The sequence below is a fragment of the Oncorhynchus mykiss genome, chromosome 19 (genome assembly GCF_057628025.1).
Source record: "Oncorhynchus mykiss isolate SJ-2025 chromosome 19, ASM5762802v1, whole genome shotgun sequence".
NCBI classification, from domain to species: Eukaryota; Metazoa; Chordata; class Actinopteri; order Salmoniformes; family Salmonidae; genus Oncorhynchus; species Oncorhynchus mykiss.
Genome location: NC_143040.1, coordinates 9,189,198 through 9,197,460, shown reverse-complemented (window position 1 = coordinate 9,197,460; position 8,263 = coordinate 9,189,198).

Here is an 8,263-nt window from a genome sequence, read left to right as displayed (position 1 = left end):
GTGGCTGGCACTGTCACATGCTGATGTTATTGTCATATCTATAGGAAACTAGTTGAAGAGGTTTTTCTTGTTCTCTTTTATTGTTACAGATCTCCTGGTCCAGCCTGATATCTTCCTGACTGACCCAATGGGAGGGGTCTTCAGGGGCCACCAGGGGCCCGAGATGTTCAGGGGCTACAACTTCACCATCACCTGCTCCACTCAGCCACAGTACCCAGGAGGCTCCTTCCTCCTCACATTCACCGGTTCCAACAGAACCCAGACCCAGCCAGCTGTCAATCACTCTGCTGCCTTCCTCTTCCCTGCTGCAGATGACTCCCACCAAGGGACCTACAGCTGTGTTTATGACAATTATGTTTTCTCTCATAACTTCTCCTCTGAGAGTGAGCTCCTCTCCCTCACCATCACAGGTAACTGAACATGAACCAGACTTATGACTTTGTCATTGACAGATTTCCCACAGATCTATGTGATGATGATCAGTCCCCTCATCAAAGGTGTTTCTGTTTGCAGCCTCTCCTCTGCCAGCCTTCATCATCAGACACGTTGTAGTGCTGCTGATCCTACTGACAGCCATCACCACCTCCTACCTGTACTACAAGGTAAAGACATTTACTCAGACGTTACAAGTCATTTAAACTAGAGGGAGAGGGTGAGGGGGAGAGGGAGGGAGAGAATGGAGATACTAGAGAGTAAATGTCTGACTGTTGGTGCTGTGTCTCCCTAGCCCACCAGGAGGCAGAAGAGAGTGAACAGGGTGAGCAGCATGGATCTTTATGTCAATGCCATGGAGATGTTCTCTCTGAGCTCCAGAGCTGAAGCTGGACCGGGAGAGGAGAGAGCAGCCCAGGGGACGGAGTAGGAGTAGAATGAATCTGACCCTACATGCTGATCTTAGGTCAGTTTTGTGTTTTAAATCGATGGTCAGCAGTGGACTGGTGTTTAAAATGTGGTGACAAACCTGAAGTGGTTCTAATTTTAATAACAAGTTCAGAATTAGTTTCTCTTTCTAGAACCTTGGAAGAAATCTAAAAGGAGTGACTGCAACCACCATTATTCATTTAGTTTGGTTTTTACCACCAGAGAAACATGGGGTTCTGGGTAACATGGGGTTTTGGGTAACATGGGGTTTGGGGTAACATGGGGTTTGGTAACATGGGGTTTGGTAACGTGGGGTTCTGGGTAACATGGGGTTCTGGGTAACATGGGGTTTTGGGTAACATGGGGTTTTGGGTAACATGGGGTTTTGGGTAACATGGGGTTCTGGGTAACATGGGGTTGGGTAACATGGGTTCTGGGTAACATGGGGTTTTGGGTAACATGGGGTTGGGTAACATGGGTTCTGGGTAACATGGGGTTCTGGGTAACATGGGGTTTTGGGTAACATGGGGTTTTGGGTAACATGGGGTTTTGGGTAACATGGGGTTTTGGGTAACATGGGGTTGGGTAACATGGGTTCTGGATAACATGGGGTTCTGGGTAACATGGGGTTTTGGGTAACATGGGGTTCTGGGTAACATGGGGTTCTGGGTAACATGGGGTTCTGGGTAACATGGGGTTTTGGGTAACATTGGGTTCTGGGTAACATGGGGTTTGGGTAACATGGGGTTTTGGGTAACATGGGTTTTGGTAACATGGGGTTTGGGTAACATGGTGTTCTGGTAACATGGTGTTCTGGTAACATGGGGTTTGGGTAACATGGGGTTTTGGGTAACATGGGGTTTTGGGTAACATGGGGTTTTGGGCAACATGGGATTTTGGGCAACATGGGTTTCTGGGTAACATGGGGTTTGGGTAACATGGGTTTTGGTAACATGGGGTTTGGGTAACATGGGGTTTTGGGTAACATGGGTTTTGGGTAACATGGGTTTTGGTAACATGGGGTTTTGGATAACATGGGGTTTTGGGTAACATGGGTTTTGGGTAACATGGTGTTTTGGTAACATGGGGTTTTGGATAACATGGGGTTTTGGGTAACATGGGTTTTGGGTAACATGGTGTTTTGGTAACATGGGGTTTTGGATAACATGGGGTTTTGGGTAACATGGGTTTTGGGTAACATGGGGTTTTGGGTAACATGGGGTTTTGGGTAACATGGGGTTTGGGTAACATGGGTTCTGGGTAACATGGGGTTTGGGTAACATGGGTTCTGGGTAACATGGGGTTTGGGTAACATGGGTTCTGGGTAACATGGGTTCTGGGTAACATGGGGTTTTGGATAACATGGGGTTTTGGGTAACATGGGTTTTGGGTAACATGGGTTTTGGGTAACATGGGGTTTTGGGTAACATGGGGTTTTGGGTAACATGGGGTTTTGGGTAACATGGGGATTGGGTAACATGGGTTTTGGGTAACATGGGGTTTTGGGTAACATGGGGTTTTGGGTAACATGGGGTTTGGGTAACATGGGGTTCTGGGTAACATGGGGTTTGGGTAACATGGGGTTTGGGTAACATGGGGTTTTGGGTAACATGGGGTTTTGGGTAACATGGGGTTTTGGGTAACATGGGGTTTGGGTAACATGGGGTTTGGGGTAACATGGGGTTTGGGGTAACATGGGGTTCTGGGTAACATGGGGTTCTGGGTAACATGGGGTTTTGGGTAACATGGGGTTCTGGGTAACATGGGGTTCTGGGTAACATGGGGTTTGGGGTAACATGGGTTCCGAGTAACATGGGGTTTTGATTATTTTAATTTCAATTACGTCTGTTTTGTGTCCAGAATGTATTGATTTTTTATTTTCTCTTAGATTCTTTATCTTATTTTGTGTCTCTTAGATTCTTTATCTTATTTAGTGTCTCTTAGATTCTTTATCTTATTTAGTGTCTCTTAGATTCTTTACCTTATTTAGTGTCTCTTAGATACTTTATCTTATTTAGTGTCTCTTAGATTCTTTATCTTACTTAGTGTCTCTTAGATTCTTTATCTTATTTAGTGTCTCTTAGATTCTTTATCTTATTTTGTGTCTCTTAGATTCTTTATCTTATTTAGTGTCTCTTAGATTCTTTATCTTATTTAGTGTCTCTTAGATTCTTTATCTTACTTAGTGTCTCTTAGATTCTTTATCTTATTTAGTGTCTCTTAGATTCTTTATCTTATTTAGTGTCTCTTAGATTCTTTATCTTATTTAGTGTCTCTTAGATTCTTCATCTCATTTAGGGTTCTAGAAAACCCCATGTTTATCAAGAATGGTCCACCACATCCAGCCAACTGGACAAGTGAAGTGTAGGAAGCTTTGGAGTCAACATATTCTGGGGTCAAAGGGTGGGGGTCCAACTGAATATCAGGAAGGTGTTCCTAATGTTTTGTCCACTCAGTGTACAGTTGATGTGAGTTCAGATGATGCTGCTGTGATGTTATTTACTCTTTCCAGATAAACACCTGTTGTTCTCTAAACTGTCATGGAGTCACTGAATGTTTTAATAAACTCACTGTCAGTCTTGTGTGATTTCCCCTCCAGTGTTTTATTTCCCTGTGATCAAAGGGTTATTGATCATTAGTGATTCCATCAGTGACACCAGACATCATCTCAGCCCAGAGGTCCAGCTCAGCACCTTGACCCTTAGTGACCTCTCCCCCAGACAGACAGACAGACAGACAGAACTACTAGTCACCCTCCACTCTCTCCCTGAGTCCATGCCACAGACAGACAGACAGACAGACAGACAGACAGACAGACAGACAGACAGACAGACAGACAGACAGACAGACAGACAGACAGACAGACAGAACAGCAACAGCAACAGCGTCAGAACTATAGCAGTCTTCATTCTGAAATGACTCTGGTCTTCTTCAGAAGTAGTGCAGTAGTCTACAGGGTTCAGAACTCACCTTTTTAAACACTTCTTATCACTCATATCATGAGGTTTCACATGTGTTTGGTTACATAGTGCCCAATGTTCTTCTGAGTGATAAAACAGCAAACATTAAGACTGTTTACTTATCAGACCCACATATATAATAAATATACTATAATATACTATATTCATATGCTTTTAGTACTCACACATGAATCATATCCTGTTTGCAGGTCATGTGTTAAGCCGAGGTGAGTAAGACATTTAAACGTGTTAACCCTCGCAAGGCTGCAGGCCCAGACGGCATCCCCAGCCGCGCCCTCAGAGCATGCTCAGACCAGCTGGCCGGTGTGTTTACGGACATATTCAATCAATCCCTATACCAGTCTGCTGTTCCCACATGCTTTAAGAGGGCCACCATTGTTCCTGTTCCCAAGAAAGCTAAGGTAACTGAGCTAAACGACTACCGCCCCGTAGCACTCACATCCGTCATCATGAAGTGCTTTGAGAGACTAGTCAAGGACCATATCACCTCCACCCTACCTGACACCCTAGACCCACTCCAATTTGCTTACCGCCCAAATAGGTCCACAGACGATGCAATCTCAACCACACTGCACACTGCCCTAACCCATCTGGACAAGAGGAATACCTATGTGAGAATGCTGTTCATCGACTACAGCTCGGCATTCAACACCATAATACCCTCCAAGCTCGTCATCAAGCTCGAGACCCTGGGTCTCGACCCCGCCCTGTGCAACTGGGTACTGGACTTCCTGACGGGCCACCCCCAGGTGGTGAGGGTAGGCAACAACATCTCCTCCCCGCTGATCCTCAACACTGGGGCCCCACAAGGGTGCGTTCTGAGCCCTCTCCTGTACTCCCTGTTCACCCACGACTGCGTGGCCACGCACGCCTCCAACTCAATCATCAAGTTTGCGGACGACACAACAGTGGTAGGCTTGATTACCAACAACGACGAGACGGCCTACAGGGAGGAGGTGAGGGCCCTCGGAGTGTGGTGTCAGGAAAATAACCTCACACTCAACGTCAACAAAACTAAGGAGATGATTGTGGACTTCAGGAAACAGCAGAGGGAACACCCCCCTATCCACATCGATGGAACAGTAGTGGAGAGGGTAGCAAGTTTTAAGTTCCTCGGCATACACATCACAGACAAACTGAATTGGTCCACTCACACAGACAGCATCGTGAAGAAGGCGCAGCAGCGCCTCTTCAACCTCAGGAGGCTGAAGAAATTTGGCTTGTCACCAAAAGCACTCACAAACTTCTACAGATGCACAATCGAGAGCATCCTGGCGGGCTGTATCACCGCCTGGTATGGCAACTGCACCGCCCTCAACCGTAAGGCTCTCCAGAGGGTAGTGAGGTCTGCACAACGCATCACCGGGGGCAAACTACCTGCCCTCCAGGACACCTACACCACCCGATGTCACAGGAAGGCCATAAAGATCATCAAGGACATCAACCACCCGAGCCACTGCCTGTTCACCCTGCTATCATCCAGAAGGCGAGGTCAGTACAGGTGCATCAAAGCTGGGACCGAGAGACTGAAAAACAGCTTCTATCTCAAGGCCATCAGACTGTTAAACAGCCATCACTAACATTGAGTGGCTGCTGCCAACACACTGACACTGACTCAACTCCAGCCACTTTAATAATGGGAATTGATTGGAAATGATGTAAATATATCACTAGCCACTTTAAACAATGCTACCTTATATAATGTTACTTACCCTACATTATTCATCTCATATGCATACGTATATACTGTACTCTATATCATCGACTGTATCCTTATGTAATACATGTATCACTAGCCACTTTAACTATGCCACTTTGTTTACATACTCATCTCATATGTATATACTGTACTCGATACCATCTACTGTATCTTGCCTATGCTGCTCTGTACCATCACTCATTCATATATCCTTATGTACATATTCTTTATCCCCTTACACTGTGTACAAGACAGTAGTTTTGGAATTGTTAGTTAGATTACTTGTTATTACTGCATTGTCGGAACTAGAAGCACAAGCATTTCGCTACACTCGCATTAACATCTGCTAACCATGTGTATCTGACAAATAAAATTTGATTTGATTTGATTTGTTGTTTTGAGCCAGCAGTAAAAACACACTGACAGGACAGTTCCTCTTATGGCCACTAGGTGGTAATCTGGTGTCACAGACGCAGGTCTGTAGACTAGAAAGAAGCATTGTCCCAATTATCTCTCCTTTCTCATAAAGTGTGCACTTGTTCCCTTCACTGAAATTACTGGTACACTAAATATAGTGGAAATGCCCACTTGATAAGAGTAGAGTCCTCTGAGTGGAACAGCGGGAGACAAACAGTACCTCATCTCCCCTTCTCCCATCCTCCTCTTATCTCTCTCCTCTTTTCTACCCCTCTCCTCCTTTCAACTTTTCAACCCCTCTCCTCTTTCCTCTCCCCTTCTCCACCATCTCTTCTCCTCTCCTCTCCTCTTTCCTCTCCCCTTCTCCACCATCTTCTCTCCCCTTCTCCACCATCTTCTCTTCTCTCCTCTCCTCTCCTCTCCTCTCCTCTCCTCTCCTCTCCTCTCCCCTCTCCCCTTCTCCACCATCTCTTCTCCTCTCCTCTTTCCTCTCCCTTCTCCCCTCTCCCCTTCTCCACCATCTCCTCTCCTCTTCATCTTTTCATCACTGACATCTCACCAGTGATGTCATCATAACCAGTAACCTGTTCCTCTCTTGGCCCAGCCCAGCCTGACCCTGACATATAGCATCAGGCCTGTTGAGTTGACTTGGGTAACAGACCTCTTCTACACCACATCCCCCCTTCTCCTGCTCTAACATGAGACCTCATCAGTGCTCATTTTGGGTGCTGGTACTGTTTCTATTTAGGTGCTGGAACATTAAGCCAATATTCTATAAGAGGTGAACTCAATCAGTAGAAAGTTAGAGGTGATATTATAGGACACACTATGTGTAACTTTGCTGCTCTGTCAGCAGTTTCCTGTGGAGTTTTTTTTAACATATCAGTTTGCTGTAGTGTGTTCAACCACTGATCCAAGATAAGTTGCTAAGAAGTTATCTCACATCATTGACGTTAGGACATAATGAGAGAGAAGTCATATAGCCTAGCAGTATTTTCCACTCTTCAGTCCACTCTTTATGACAGCAGACTGTGGAGCCCCAGTTAGAGACAGATATGATACCTGCAGTGGTACTGATGACCCTGTTGTGGAGCACAGGTATGATGCTGTTATACTGATATACACTTGTGACAGTTACTGAGATATGTTTTGATATTATAAGATATATTATAATTTGCAGGGTTAGTAAAATAACATACAACTGGAAGCAGACAGTAAAAATGTGTCTCAAAGCAGGACAATGATGTGATCACCTGTAAATGTACTTTACTGTAGTCTAACTGTCCATCTGGGGACAGGCACTAATGTCAGTTAAGTTGTGATGGTGTCATGCATCTGACTGTTGGATATTCAGTGTGTCAATGATTGATTGTATCTGTCTCTATGTAAATGAATGAGAGTATATATTATGTATTATATATTATATTGGTGTTATGTTAGAGTAGGAGAAGGGAGGGGTGTAGATGATAGAGGTCTATGAGCTGAGTCAAGATCAACAGGTTCAACACTATACGTCATGAAGAGAGAGAGAACAAGAGAGAGAGAGAGAGAGAGAACAAGAGAGAGAACAAGAGAGAGAGAGAGAGAGAGAGAGAGAGCGTGTGCGCAAAAGAAATGAGCAGAGCGATAGGGAGGAGAGAGGAGGGGTGGGGAGAGCAGAGGATGGGAGGGGACAGAGGAGGGACGGTGAGAAAGGAGGGGAGGGGAGGGATGAGGGTAACGGAGAGAAGGGGAGGGGAGAGAGAGAAATGTGGAGGAGAGAGAAGGAGAGAGAAGCGGAGGGTAGAGAGAAGGGGAGGGGAGAGAGAAATGTGGAGGAGAGAGAAAGAGAGAGAAGGGGAGGGAGAGAGAGAAATGTGGAGGAGAGAGAAAGAGAGAGAAGGGGAGGGAGAGAGAGAGAAATGTGGAGGAGAGAGAAAGAGAGAGAAGGGAAGAGATGGGGGAGGGGAGAGAAATAGTAAAGGAAGGGCTCCACTAGGGTCCTCTCAGCCAGCCTGCTCCACTAAGGCCCTCTCAGCCAGCCTGCTCCACTAGGGCCCTCTCAGCCAGCTGGCTCCACTAGGGCCCACTCAGCTAGCTGGCTCCACTAGGGCCCTCTCAGCTAGCTGGCTCCACTAGGGCCCTGTCAGCTAGCTGGCTCCACTAGGGCCCTCTCAGCTAGCTGGCTCCACTAGGGCCCTCTCAGCTAGCTGGCTCCACTAGGGCCCTCTCAGCTAGCTGGCTCCACTAGGGCCCTCTCAGCTAGCTGGCTCCACTAGGGCCCTCTCAGACACCTGACTCCACTAGGGCCCCCTCAGCCACGTGG